Genomic DNA, 13746 nt, shown 5'->3' on the forward strand with positions numbered 1-13746 from the left:
ATGTCATCAATATGCAGATGACACTCAGCTCTATAACTCGCTATCCATATTCTAGGGAGATCTTGAGTAGACATGGACATGAACAGAAAAAAACCCGAACATGGTGTTGGTTGTTCGTTGCCATCCACGAACAACGAATGCTGACGAACATGATCCTGTCACAAACATGTTGTTCGTTGTTCGTGGGGGCCAGCAGGCTCTCCTCCAGCCATCAAGATCCCTACTGCACCACTCCCAGAAACTCTACCTGAGCAGGCAGCAGGAACTGTGCCAATAATAAATAATAGCTTGGTCCCAGAGCCTGGCAGCAGCCCTGGAACTTGAAGGGGTAGATCCCTACCGCACCACTCCCAGAAACCCTACCTGAGCAGGCAGCAGGAAATGTGCCAGTAATAAATAATAGCTTGGCCCCAGAGCCTGGCAGCAGCCCTGGAACCTGAAGGGGTATATCCCTATCCCACCATACACAAAGAAAATTCAAGCTCCGATGCACTCACCCTGTCTCTCTAACAGCAGCTGTCTCTCCCTGAAAGCCAGAGCTGGGAGCCCCCTCCCCCCTGGTCTTTTCCTCTTGTAACAAATTTGGAGCTCCAGTCTACACTTGGAAGGAAGACCTGCCTATCAAGCTAAATTGGGCTTAGATTGGGGTTTCCAGGGCAACAGCAGGAGTTCAAACAGAGTTCAGACAATCCCTGCCTGAGTTGCCAAGGGAATTGTTTGCAGGTGCCAGACTGTCTGGCTTGACAAACAGCAACAAACGAGGCTTGCAATGACCACCTGTTTGTTTAGAATGGGGCCTCATGAACAGCTTGTTCGCAAACAGCTAATTGGGCTGTTCATGGCTTTTTTTAGTTCATATTGCTGTTCGTGCCCATCTCTAATCTTGAGCCACTAACTCACTGCTGTGGTCAAGTGGCTGAAAGTGAACAAACTGAAACTGAACCCAGACAAGACAGAAGTGATGCTGATTGGAAAGCTGAGATTCTGAAAGACATTGTTATCCCCACCTTTGATGGTGTTCAATTGATCCACTTGGTAAAGGGCCTGAGGGTTGTACGGGATCCAGCACTACTGCTAGAGAAGCAAATTAATGCAGCTGCATAAAAGGCCTTCTATCAAATCATTCTAGCCCAGAAGATGGCCCCCTACCTTGAAACGGCTGATCTGGCCACCTGATCCAAAGCAATATAACATCAAGACTACCGTAATGCATTCTACACATAGGTTTTCCCTCAAAGTCAGCTCAGAGACTCCAGTTGGTGCAGCTCGATTATTATCAGGAGCCAGGTGGAGTATACATAACACCCGTTCTGAAGTCACTTCATTGGCTGCCCATCACTTTCTGAGTTCAATTCAAGATATTAGCTATCACATACAGTGATGTTCATGGCCTTGGTCCCTCATATCTACAGAACCACCTCTCTCTCTATACTCTGCCACATCAGCTTGGCTCATTGGAGCAGGGCCTTCTGCATGTCTGCAAATGGGCAAAATCAACAACTTCCCCCACACATGCATTCTCTGTGTTAGCCCCCACTTTGAGGAATGATCCGCCCAATGAAGTTAGAAAGATCCGCACTCTCCTGGGCTTTCTGCAAACTATGCAAAATTGAATTATTCAGGAGGGCTTTTTTACTGAGATTGGAGGACTGTACTGTACAAAAATGGCTCAGAGAAATGGTTTGGAAAAGGGATAGGGACTACAGACTATTCTACTGTGTACTGACTGTTGTTGTAACCTGCTACATTGTTTATGAGACATTCCAGCCATAGTTCATATGTAATCTGCCTTGTGTCTCACTTAGCAAGACGGACTATAAATAATATAAATAAATAAATGGTTAAAAAAATACCAACCCTGCTTAGTTTCCCAGATCGGATGAGATTGGGTTATACCATGCCACCTTCCCTCCCCAAATCAATAATAAAAACATGTGGAGCTAAGGCAAGTTAGGGAACCAGTCTGAGGCATGTATCTTCTTAACCCCACAGCAGAGGCAGGTGTAACAGAAGTGGAATGGCACCAGCTGCCCATTCATTATTTATAAAGTGCAGCATGAGAAGCAGACCATGAGCAAAAAGTTCACCTGAGCTGCAGAACGGTTTTGCTGCTGTTGCAGTTTACCCTTTGCCTGCACTTTAATTGAACCCTTCCCCCCCCCCCACACACACACACCACCACCTCTTCCCCATGAGGACTGCAGAGCTGATGGAGAAGAGAAATACTGGGAGATGTTTCTGATTCAGAATCGCTGGTACAGAGGCAAGGATGCTATATGGAGATCAAAATCATACTTGTCTTGTGAAGAGCTGGAAGGCTAAAACTCAATTGTAAATCAACCTTCCCACAGGACAATCAATCAATTCAGAACCTTAGTAAAAGTAGCATTTAAAATTTGCCTTTTTGTTTTTCACATATCAGAAGAACCTGATACACACATTAATATCTCTCTGTCTATTGTGCATGCCCACTGGTGGGAGAAAGGCTAGAAAGTGCTCTAAATAACATATGTGCATCTGAAACTCTTCCTGTGGATTCTTCTAGTTTCTCTCCTCCATGCTCTTATTGAAACTTCTGCCTATAGAAGTAAGTTGTTCCTTGTAGGGATCCTGCGGTCTTCATTGCAGATGAGTTCGACCAATGAGCTTACCATATTCAGTGGCAGCAATTCTGGAGAACCCATTCCAGCGTTACTTCATTGATGTAGCAAACTGGCAGCTGAGCAGTAGCCTTTTTGCACTAGCCATACTAAGTTGGTTGGACTCTGGGGCTTGTTAACAGCTAGACCCAGCATCCTGGTGAGCCAGATTGTTTTAGATCCAGGAGGGAGAGTGTGGGTAGAGCACTGGAGCACCATGGGGATGCAAGTTGGAGTGCATGCTGAGCCAGAACCGGGGGGGGAGGAGTTTGGTTGCACCAGTGGCACTGGAAAGGCAGGGATGGGAGTGTTGTGTGTCACTTCCTCACAGTCATTTGTTACTGAACTGATGAAAATGTCATGGTCACCCTGAAGTTACATTGCAAAACCCTGTCCATCTGGGAATTAATAGCCCACATGTGTAGAATATTTTTGGAAACCAGTAAGCCCACTACAGTGCTGGTGGAGGGAATGCCACTTGTACATGGAATTAATGAGCCTGTGAATTTGATAACATATCAGGACAATTCTTGTACTCGCACAAAAGAAAGAAGCATTTCCAAAGTTATAATTTGGAATGAGTTCTTTAAGGCCAGGTTTCTTGTGTAGATTTGCTCAGGTCTAACTCATCACTGATATTATCCAATGCGGGCTGTACATCTGCACCACATCTGTCTGCACTACAAATGGGGCTAGATGTAGTATCAATAGAAAACGTTCATACCTTCTAGCTATAATTCGGTCATATGCATATGCAGAAGACTGTATCAATTACCTCCTTCTTCTGGCAGTCATGTTGGGGTATGTGTGAAAGGGAGTCTGCCAGGAAATTTGATCAGCCAAGGAGGTACTTCAGTGCGAAGTTTCATTTAGAGAAGAATTCCGCCCACCTTAACTGTTTAGTGTTCAGTCTACGGGGGATGCATAGTGCCTCCAAGTTTTTGTGATCAGTTCATACTTCAAAAGGCACTTTAGACCCTTCTAGCCAATGTCTCCAGGTGGTAAGTGCCAATTTCACCGCAAAAGATTATTTTCCCCATATGCTCCAATTGTGTTCAGTTTCAGAGATCTTTTTAGAAATGTATGCGCAGGGGTGCAGTTCCCCCTCCTCGTTGGGTCGTAGGAGCACCCCCCACACACACACACACGGCTACATCACTGGCATCGACTTGGATGACAAATTTCTGGTTCTCATCAGGGTGCTGTAGAACCGGTTCAGAAATAAACATCTTTTTTAGGTTTTCAAAAGCCTCTTGGCATTCACTGATCTAGTTCAACTTGGCACTGGGCTTGTCATGGGCTAGGCCCGCCCAAGCTGATGGTCCAAGCACTAACACGAAACCAAAGGAGTGTTTAAGATTCAAAAGCCAGGTCCAGTCCATAGAGCACAAGGTAAACACCAGGGGTGTGTCCAGAATCCAAAAGCCAAGTCCAGTCCATAGGTCAGAGCATGAGAGTATCAAGTCAAGATGCAGGCAAGAACAAGATGCAAGGTTCCAGGATGTGGTTGCAGGTAATCAACACATTGCTTCCATACCTGGCAGTTTCTCCAGACTGGCTTTTATAGCCAGGCGTGGGTTTCAGCCAGCTGCTGGGGCTCCATCCTGACACTACTCTTCATCGCTCTCCAGCAGCTGGCATTGGCTCAGGAGACGAACACTGCACCGTCTCTCCTGCAGTTCCAATCTCTGATGCTGTCTGCGGCGTTCTTTGGATGTGGGTGAACCTGGGGTGGGGGGAGGCTCTTGGCTGTGCTGCACCTGTAGCCTTAAATGTCCCTGGCTGACTTCCCCTGTGGTATTGGGGCCAGAGGGTGCTGGTGCCTCAGCTGCCGGCTGTAAGCTCTGATCAGCCAGCAGCTGTTGCTCCTGATCACCGGCTTCTGCTGAGTCAGGGCTAGGGCTTGCTACACAGAACTCTTCTTCTCCTGAGGAGTCCTGGCTGGCTACACAAGGCTCCTCTCCTCCAGAGGAGACCTCAACCTCACTGAGCCCAGACTGGGCCATGACAGGGCTTTTTCCCCTCAAGTCCCTTCCCCTTCATTTTTAACAAGTCCGTTCAGGGGAGGGCAATTTGGGCAAAGTTTTTTTATGACGCGTCAGTAAAAGTTAGCGAACCCTAGGAACAACTGCAATTGCCTTCTTGTTTGGGGGGCCTCCCACCCCATTACAGCTTGGATTTTTGCAGGGTCCATTTTCAGCCCTTGGTAAGAGACTTTGTACCCCCAGAAATCCAGCTCTTCTTTATGAAACTCACATTTAGACAATTTTACTGGCAGTTTGTGTTTCTTTAAAGTGGTCAGCACTTTTCTGACCAGTTCCACATGGGATTCTTTATCAGCAGTATAAATCAACATGTCATCTAGATAAACAACTACACCTTTGTACAGGCATTCATGCAACACTTCATTGATTAAGTTCATGTACACACCTGGTGCCCCTTGTAGGTCAAAAGGCATCACGAGGTATTCAAATTGTCCCAAAGGGGTGTTGAATGCAGTCTTCCATTCATCCTTTTATTCTTACTCGGAAATAAGCATCTTTTAAATCCAGTTTCGAAAAGATTTTGCCTTACACCACCACACTGAGCAAGTCTCTAATTAAGGGGAGGGGGTATGCATTTGACATGGATACAGCATTTATTCTCTGATAGTCAGTACACAATCTCAGCCCCCGTCCTTCTTTTTGAGAAACAATACAGGCGCAGCATGAGGGGAACTGACAGGGCGGATGAATCCTCGCTCTAAGTTTTTGTCAATGAAACTTCTCAGTTCCTTTCTTTCGGCTGGGCTCATACAGTACAGTTTTCCCTTGGGCAACTTTTCCCCTGGAATGAGTTCAATAGCATAATCCATGCTTCTATGAGGGGGAAGCTCATCAGCTTTCTTTTCGTCAAATACTTGTTTTAAGTCCTGATATTCGGAGGGAATGGCTTCTTCCTCTGTGGTTAGTAGCACAGTTTCTAATGGGGAGGGTGCCTCCTTGCCCCATACTTTAGTCCATGCATGCTTTGCACAATGATCTCCTTTAAAGACCACCATCCCAGTGGACCATTTGATGTACGGGTCATGGTCCCATAGCCAGCGACTTCCCAGTACCAAGGGATATTTAGCCACATTGCTAACTACATATGTTCGATTTTCCCCATGATCTCCCATGCCTGTAAGAGTAGGTTCAGTTTTATAAGGTGCCAGATGCATGTTGAACCCATCCGTTTGCTCAAATACTATAGGGTCTTTGAGTTGTATTAGTTCCAGTCCCAACCCATAGATACAATACTTATTTTTACTCCATGCACCCATTTCTGATATGCATTGTGTTTGAACACCTGCCAGCTATACCTGAACAGTGCACCAGCATTTGCACTTGAACAGTATACCAGCACATGCTGGATCTGACAACTTATTGAACTTTGAAATTCTATAAATGTATTTGGGAACTTAGATTATGTCTGATATTAGGAACAAAAGGATTAATGGTATTTTGATGTGGTAGAAAAGTGTGATTTTGAAGTTAATTTTTTCAGTGTTTTTATACAGCATGCAACAATAGATACCCCCTCAACCCCTAACATTGGCTTGCATAATTTGCACGAGTGTTATAAAGTTTGTTCATGCTACCACATTTTCACAAGTGGTAGAAAGTTCCAGACACAGGCTTCGATCCAGTGGAGATTTCCACAGGCTAAACAGATTTCCATTCACGGAGAGGGATTTCCCTCCCTTACCTTTACCACTGCAGCTAAAAAACAAAACTAAAAATGCTTCTTCAGGGCAAAATGGAGCTCCCTGGGACAGCATGGGAGGGGAGCAATGAGCTGCCTGCTGTGGAAGTGGGAACTGGCAGAAATTACTCCCCCTTCAATCCACAGAAATCCTCCATGGGATCCAAGCAGAAGCCTTTTTTCAATCAAGTTTGTTGTGAGGAAAGAGTAGTAAGGATTTATACTGTTTTAACACTATCTGTTTACTTACACATATATACTTAGTATACAAGCACCCAAATGGAAATCACTAACCTTCAAAGCAGCATCATTTTCCTCCAAGAGCATCCTTTTCTTTCTCCCCATAACAGGCTTTTTTGCCAGACAACTGCAAAGCTTGATTTGCTGTTTCCCTTGGAGGCTACGTTGTAAGGACCAAAACGTTTTTCTTTGGGTCCCATCCAAGAAAGTGAGGACTCTAGGTGCCTCCAGCCACCAATGTTTATGTAATCAAACCTTCTCCTATACCTCAGTGCTATTACAGAAGCTTTATTTGCTATTGCTAAACAAAAGACCAGCTTCATTCCCGCTTAAGCTAAAACAAAAAGTAATCTCCCATATCCAAATACAACAATATGAATCTTGGGGCGGGAATCTCTCTTCTGTCAAACACTGCCAAATCAGAGGAGGGTTATTTGTGTCTCTCACCCTCCCACCCCTCTAAGCCACTGCTTTCATTTTGGCCACAACAAGTGTCCAACACATGCACAGGTTACAGCAGGCATGGTACAGTGCTCCAAGTCAATGCCACATGATCATCATGGGACACAGAGTGAGAGTAAATGGGATCAAACCCTGTGCTCAGACTTGAAAGAACTGAATGTGTCCCATCTTAACTCTGGCCTGCCTGGGAGGCCCCATATCTTGGTCTCCAGTCTCCTCCTGTACAATGAGAATATTGCAAGTCACAGGGTTATTGTATGAGTGAATGAAATAAAGAAGTCTTGTTAGGTCAGGGCCAGCATAAATCTAAATAAATCTATAGGGTATTAATGAATGATGTTCGGTCCTTCCTGCCCTTTTCACTGCAAAGAATGCTGGCACAGAGATTGGAGCGCATAGCCCTCCTAGGCTGCACCTTCCATAGGAATAGCGTCAGAGCCTTGGCTGTAGCCAGTTTGAATATTCTTATAAAGGATCGCTGAATGGAGCTGTCAGTCTCAGTGTGGGGGGCTTGCTCCCCATGAAAAGGGAGCCACTGTTACATCCCAGGCAGGCAAGAGTTCGACAGACATCCTGGGGCTGTCTCCAGCTGCCTCTGGTGCTGTGGGTGGCAGAGAGCTGCCTCTAAATGAGCAGACCCTTTGATGTGCCAGGGACAGAACTTGAGAAAAGCCTATTCAGTGCACTGACACAAAGAGCTTTGGGGCTTCCACAGAGAAAGGGTTTCCGGAGAGAATCCCTCTTGCTTCTGTACTGCTCTGCCAAGCAGTGATGTTATTACAGGAAGAGAGAGAAAGCAGCTTCCCCTCTCCATCTGGGTGGCATCCAAGGCCTTTTTGTGTGTTTGCTCAAGGTCCAAAGAGCTGGAATTAGGTACTGGCACTATGCACTGCTGATGGAGAGCTGGAGAGCGACAGGCACCACCTAATCCACATTTGTTGAAATACTGCTCTTTGGGATCTGCTTAGCTCTACCTCTTTTCTACCTCCAGCCCCTCCCCACCCCAGTGAGGTTGCAGGAAGAATTCTCCATTTGCACTGGCAACAAGACTGTACACACAGATGTATTGTGTATATTTTCCCTGCCCCATTAAGCCTGGAGCTTTTTCCATGCTTAAAAAAAACAGCCAGTAATTGCTATTGCTCTATAGCATTGTAACATTGTATTGATCTATTGTCATGATCTACTAGCTCCTCTGAATTCCCCACTGTCATTTTTAAGTCTCCACTAGCCCTGTTTGTTGCAGAGATATAGGGGGGAAAGTGTACCTCTACAATGAAATGGGAATAAAATAAAATGAGAATTCAGAAGCTCATGGCAATAGATGGATATGATCTCATAATGCTGTAGCAATCTAGCAATAACCATTAAAATCAAAAGCCTGAAAAGTACCCTTACATGCCCATGAGGAAAATAACAACTGGAAGGGGGCTGAGGCAAGGAAAATGGCACAGTTGTGAGTGGGACCCTCAATAATGTGCCCTTTCTCTTTCACATGGTGAAAATGCACTTTGAGATCTTTCTAAAAAGATTGTATCAAATCAGGTTTGGGAAAGATATAAATCTCAGACAGTGAGTGAGTAGGGCATGATTGGCTTGACAACAGGGATCTATCAGCCAAATATAAAGCCAAAGTAGGCAAAATTTCATTCCACCTTCTGTTCTACCCATCCATCCGCAGCATATGTGGATGGGGAGGGTGGAACAGAAATTTGGAGGGAGGGCGGAATAGAAATTTGAAATAAATAAATAAAAAACAAATATGGTTCTGCTCTCAATTGGTACAGCTAGAGTCCCATCCTCACACGTCTTTGTTTCTTATCCCACCTTCCTCCAAATATAATGGATCCAAGGTGGGTTACAGAATCAAGTTATAGAATCACAATAAAACTCACAAATAATCAGTAAAAAAACCATGAAAATAGCATGTGAACATTCCATTTTATGCTGCTTTGTAAGCTTCCTAAAAGAGAACTATTTTTGTCCTTCTCTGGAAGCTTCCAACTGACTGGGTGTCGTGCAGGAGGTAGTACCACAAATATGACACCGCTGTAGACAGAACCTGATTCCATGGTGGAGCAAGGAGTCTTCCCTCCTTTTGTTCCACACCATCCCATCTAGAAGATGCTTGTGCAAAGTATCACACGGACATCTCCCACTCACTGAGCAAATGCTAAGAGCAATCTGTTCATAAGGTATACGAATGAAGGGTTCCAGAGAAGACAGTAACTGTTGTATGAAGGGAATAAGAAAATAAGCTCTCAGAGTTGTACTGTGGGTTTTAGTGTTATATGCTTATAAGATGAATGGTAAACTCTCAACACTTGAGTACAGAGAAACTGTCCTTAGCTTGTGGAGACCAGGAAGTTATCATAGGAAAGGGAAATAGGAGAAAGCATGAAGGTCACTGACTGCTCCTTCCAGGAAGCACTCAAGATCTTGATCACATTTAGAGATGGGCACGAACCACAAAAAAACAGAACCATGAGGTCCGTGGTTCATGGGTTTTCACAAACCAGGAATCACGAACTGGCACAAACTGGGGCCAGTTTATGAACCAGTTCATGGTTCGTGGGGTTTAAATGCCCTTTTCCGGCCACTTAGCAGTGGCAGGGAAAGGGGCATTTGACAGTTTAAAAGGGCCCTTTCCTGCCTTGCAAGGCAGGTCCCTTTAAACTATCAGCTGGGAGGCAGCAGGGGGGGATCCCAAACCCCACCCCCCAGCCCCAGCCCCAGCCCCACACTTACCTTGCCCTGCGGGCCTGCAGCGTCCTCCCCCTCCTCCCACAACGGGCGGGAAGGTCGTTTTTGGCCTCTTCTGCTGCTGTGTGGGCCTGCAGGGTGACAGAGGAGGCTCAAAACGGCCTTCCCGCCCCTCAAATGGCCACTGCGCCGTGGGGGGTGGGGGCTGGGGTTTGGGCAGTTTAAAGGGCCCTGCGGCTTGCAAGCAGCAGGTCCCAGAGGTGCTGAAAGCTGATCCAGAGTGGTGGGCCCCTCTGCTTGCTTCTCTCTTCACTATGGTAAATAAGACTGGCCAGATGCCAGATGCCTGGACTAATGCGATAATTGTTCCCATTTATAAAAAGGGTTGTCATCTTAACCCCTCTAACTTCAGACCAATCAGCCTTCTATCCATTATTGGGAAACTATACACTAAATTCTTGCAAATTAAGCTCAGCACTTGGATGTCATCTAGCAAAATATTAGGTCCAGAACAGGTGGGGTTTTGCCGGGGGAAGTCAGCTTTGAATAATTGTTTAGTCCTTGCTCATTTGATTAATAAATACACAAGTAGGAAAAGATCTAAACTGTACATTGCCTTTCTGGACCTTAAGGGAGCCTTTGACTCTGTCTCAAGAGAACTTTTCTGGGCAAAGCTTGAGGGGATGTCACTAGATAAGAGGTTATTATCTCTTATCAAAAGACTTCATACATCAACGTCTTGCCAGGTCAGGTGTTCTTCCTTTGGGAGACTCTCTCCCAAGATCTTTATTAAGAAGGGGGTTAAGCAGGGGTGCATTTTAACCCCCCATTTATTTAATCTTTTTAAAAATGATCTTGCCCCTTTTTGTCACTAGTTGATAGTCACAGTCATAGACTTGGCTCCGCTTCCATCCCTTTGTTATTATATGCGGACGATATGGTTCTTTTGTCTTTTTCATGTGTTGGATTGAATCATTTATTGAACTGTTGCCTTGAATACTGTGTGACCAACAGACTGGAGTTGAACTATGAAAAATCTAAGGTATTGGTTCTTCCCAATTCCTGGAAACTGTATAACTGGATTGTCAGTGGTAATAGACTTGAACAAGTTAAGCATTTTAAATACCTGGGTGTCTATTTCCAATCTAATGCTACTTGGGCCTTCCACCGTAGGATGGCTATTAATGCAGCCAAAGTTAGTGCTGCAGCAATATCTTGCTTTTATTTTTCTGATCAAGGCTGATCGTGGCTGCTCTTAAAGCTTTCAGTGCTAAAATTGGAGCTCAGATATTGTACAGGGCCCCGCTCTGGATTGATGCTATTGACAATTCAGTTGAACGTGTTCACTCTAACTTTCTGCGTAAGATCATGGGGGTTCCTATGTGTGTTCCATATGCTTCCTTATGCTTAGAGTGTGGTCAGAATCTGTTGGCCACCAAGGCATGGCTTCACACTATCAAATAATGGTTGAGACTCCATTATAATTCTGACCCCCCTCCCCAGTTATACGCATCATTTATTATCTGAATTTGTCAACTCTAGCTGGTTAGCCTGTATTGAAGCTAAAATAAGTTCCTTGAACTTATCTATAGAATCTTTATTCCGGCTTTCTGAGTCCGAGGCCTTCTCAAAAATAAAATCCAGTCTTTGGGATTAGAGTTACAAACTCTCTATAGTTCTGCTAATAGAACTTGTTCTCCCCTAAATTTGGGGATTGTCCCTAATGTAAGTTTCCCAGCAGTATACCTTTACCAACTCCTGGCTCCCAATTTATGTAGAGCCTTTTCTCTGGCCAGATTTAATGTTCTTCCTTCAGCCATTTTATCTGATAGATTTCATGGGATTCCTTATCCTAGCAGATGTTGTCCTTGTTCGATGGACTGTGTTGAAACTGTTTCCCACATTCTTCTCCAGTGTCCTTTTTATCTGGTGCCACGCCGGGATCTTCTACATCCTATATTAGCCCAACTTCCAGAGTTTTCTGATGATTTTAAGGTTCAGTTTCTTCTTGACAACCCAGATGTGGAAATAACTGAAATAGTAGCAGAGTTTCTCTACAGTGCCATGGCTATACACCCTGACAAGTAATATCCTATATTGGGTTTGCTACACTGTTGTCCTGTTCCTATCTGTAATTTTAATCTTACTCTGTATGGACTCATTTCTGTATTTAAAATTTTATATTATATATATGCCAATAAAGGCTGGCTTGGCTTGGCAAGTGGAAGGTCCCTTTAAAGTATCAGCTGGCAGGCGGCAAGGGGGGTTTAAAGGGACCTGCCGCTTGCAAGCCGCAGGAAAAGTAAATATGGCCATTTCCCTGGCCATAAACTGCCCCTTTATGACCCAAACGAACCAGTAGACCAGTTCATGGAAGTTCGTGGAAACGAGCTTCCATGAATCACTGGTTCGTGCATTTTTGGGGTCATCGTAATTCGATTCGTGCCCATCTCTAATCACAATTCAAAGAAAGTACATTTTCTTGAGTGCCAGAAATGGATCCAGGTGGTGATGCAGAAGAGGTGTTATTTCAATACACCTGACTCCAAACTGTAAAGTGTCCTTAGTTCAGGATTGTGTGTGCTATTTGTTTATCAAACAGAAATACACATTCTGCACCAAGAAACCCTGGATCCTGGAAACTGTGTAAATTATGCTTGAGTTCACAAGCATTGATAGCCCAGGTGAGTCTGATCTCATTAGATCTCAGAAGCTAAGCAGGGTCAGCCTTGGTTAGTACTTGGATGGAAGACCTCCAATGAAAACGAGGGCTGCAGAGGCAGGCAATGGCAAACCACCTCTGTTAGTTTCTTGCCATGAAAACCCTGCCAGAGGTCATCATACTGTAAGTCAGCTACGACTTGAGGGCACAACACACACATACCACAAGCATGCTTCTGCTTATTTTGCTAAATCCATTCTACTGCTTTTAATCAATCCTAAAGAGGGGGAAAGAGCTAACCAGTGCTGAAGCCCCATGCCCTGCCCCCGAGAAAGCACCCCTGCTCTCATCTCATCAGCTATTGAAAGCCTGTCATCGAAACCTTAAGGGCTAGGAAGGAAGGAAGGAAGGAAGGAAGGTTGGTTTTTAGGATACTGAATTCTGCACCAAAACCCAATTTTGAATGTGTGTTTGTGTGTGCGTGAGTGCACACGCCAACAGCAAAATACACATAGCCCTTCCTGCTTAGAAACAGGAGCCAGCATTCTAAGGATCTCGTTATAAACTTAATACCACTGTCCTCCTTATACCCCCAGTCTGACCTATTTCTTTGCTGCCACCATTAAATGGCTCCTGCGCTCGGTTTGTTTGCTGTCATGAAAACAATTTGACAGCTTTCTATAGATCGCCGCATGCTCCCCCCCCCCCCGCCCCTTCTCACTCCACAGCCCGGTCCCATTTCCAGCCCAGCCTTTCTTCCTCGTTCCGTTTTAAACGCATCTTTTCCAGCAGTGCCTCTGGCGTATCTTTAAGGCTGCTGCTGCTGCTGCTGTAGCAGCAAACTGCATCCAGCCAGTCAGCGAGGCAGCCGGCAGCACCTGATAATGCAAAAGCGAAGGGAGTGGGAGAGGGAGGAGGCAGGAGCGGAGGCCGGGAACGTTCTCCTGTCCTTGGGTGAACTCCTCGCTGGCTCGCTCATTAGAGATGCTGCCACGCGGCGGCCGCCTCCTCGGGAAGCTTCTTGCGCAGGGATATTTTTAGTGTCTGCTTTATACTCAGAGCAGGAACTTCTGCATTACTCTTGCTGCGTAAAACAGGCTGTCAAAGGAGCTGCCAAGGCAACTAGCAGCAGCTCAGCCAGTTTCCTCCAGCTGGGACCTGAAAGGCTTGTACTGCAGTCAGTGCGAAAATCACCCGTCTCCCGCGTATTTCCCCACCCACCGTGGCGCAGGCACAAAACCCCTTCAGTCTGGCCCCGCCATAGGATGGAGAAACGCCTTGACACTGACTGTTGAGGAGGAAACGCCCAGCTATTGG

The sequence above is a fragment of the Eublepharis macularius genome, chromosome 5, assembly GCF_028583425.1.
Source record: "Eublepharis macularius isolate TG4126 chromosome 5, MPM_Emac_v1.0, whole genome shotgun sequence".
Lineage (NCBI taxonomy): Eukaryota > Metazoa > Chordata > Lepidosauria > Squamata > Eublepharidae > Eublepharis > Eublepharis macularius.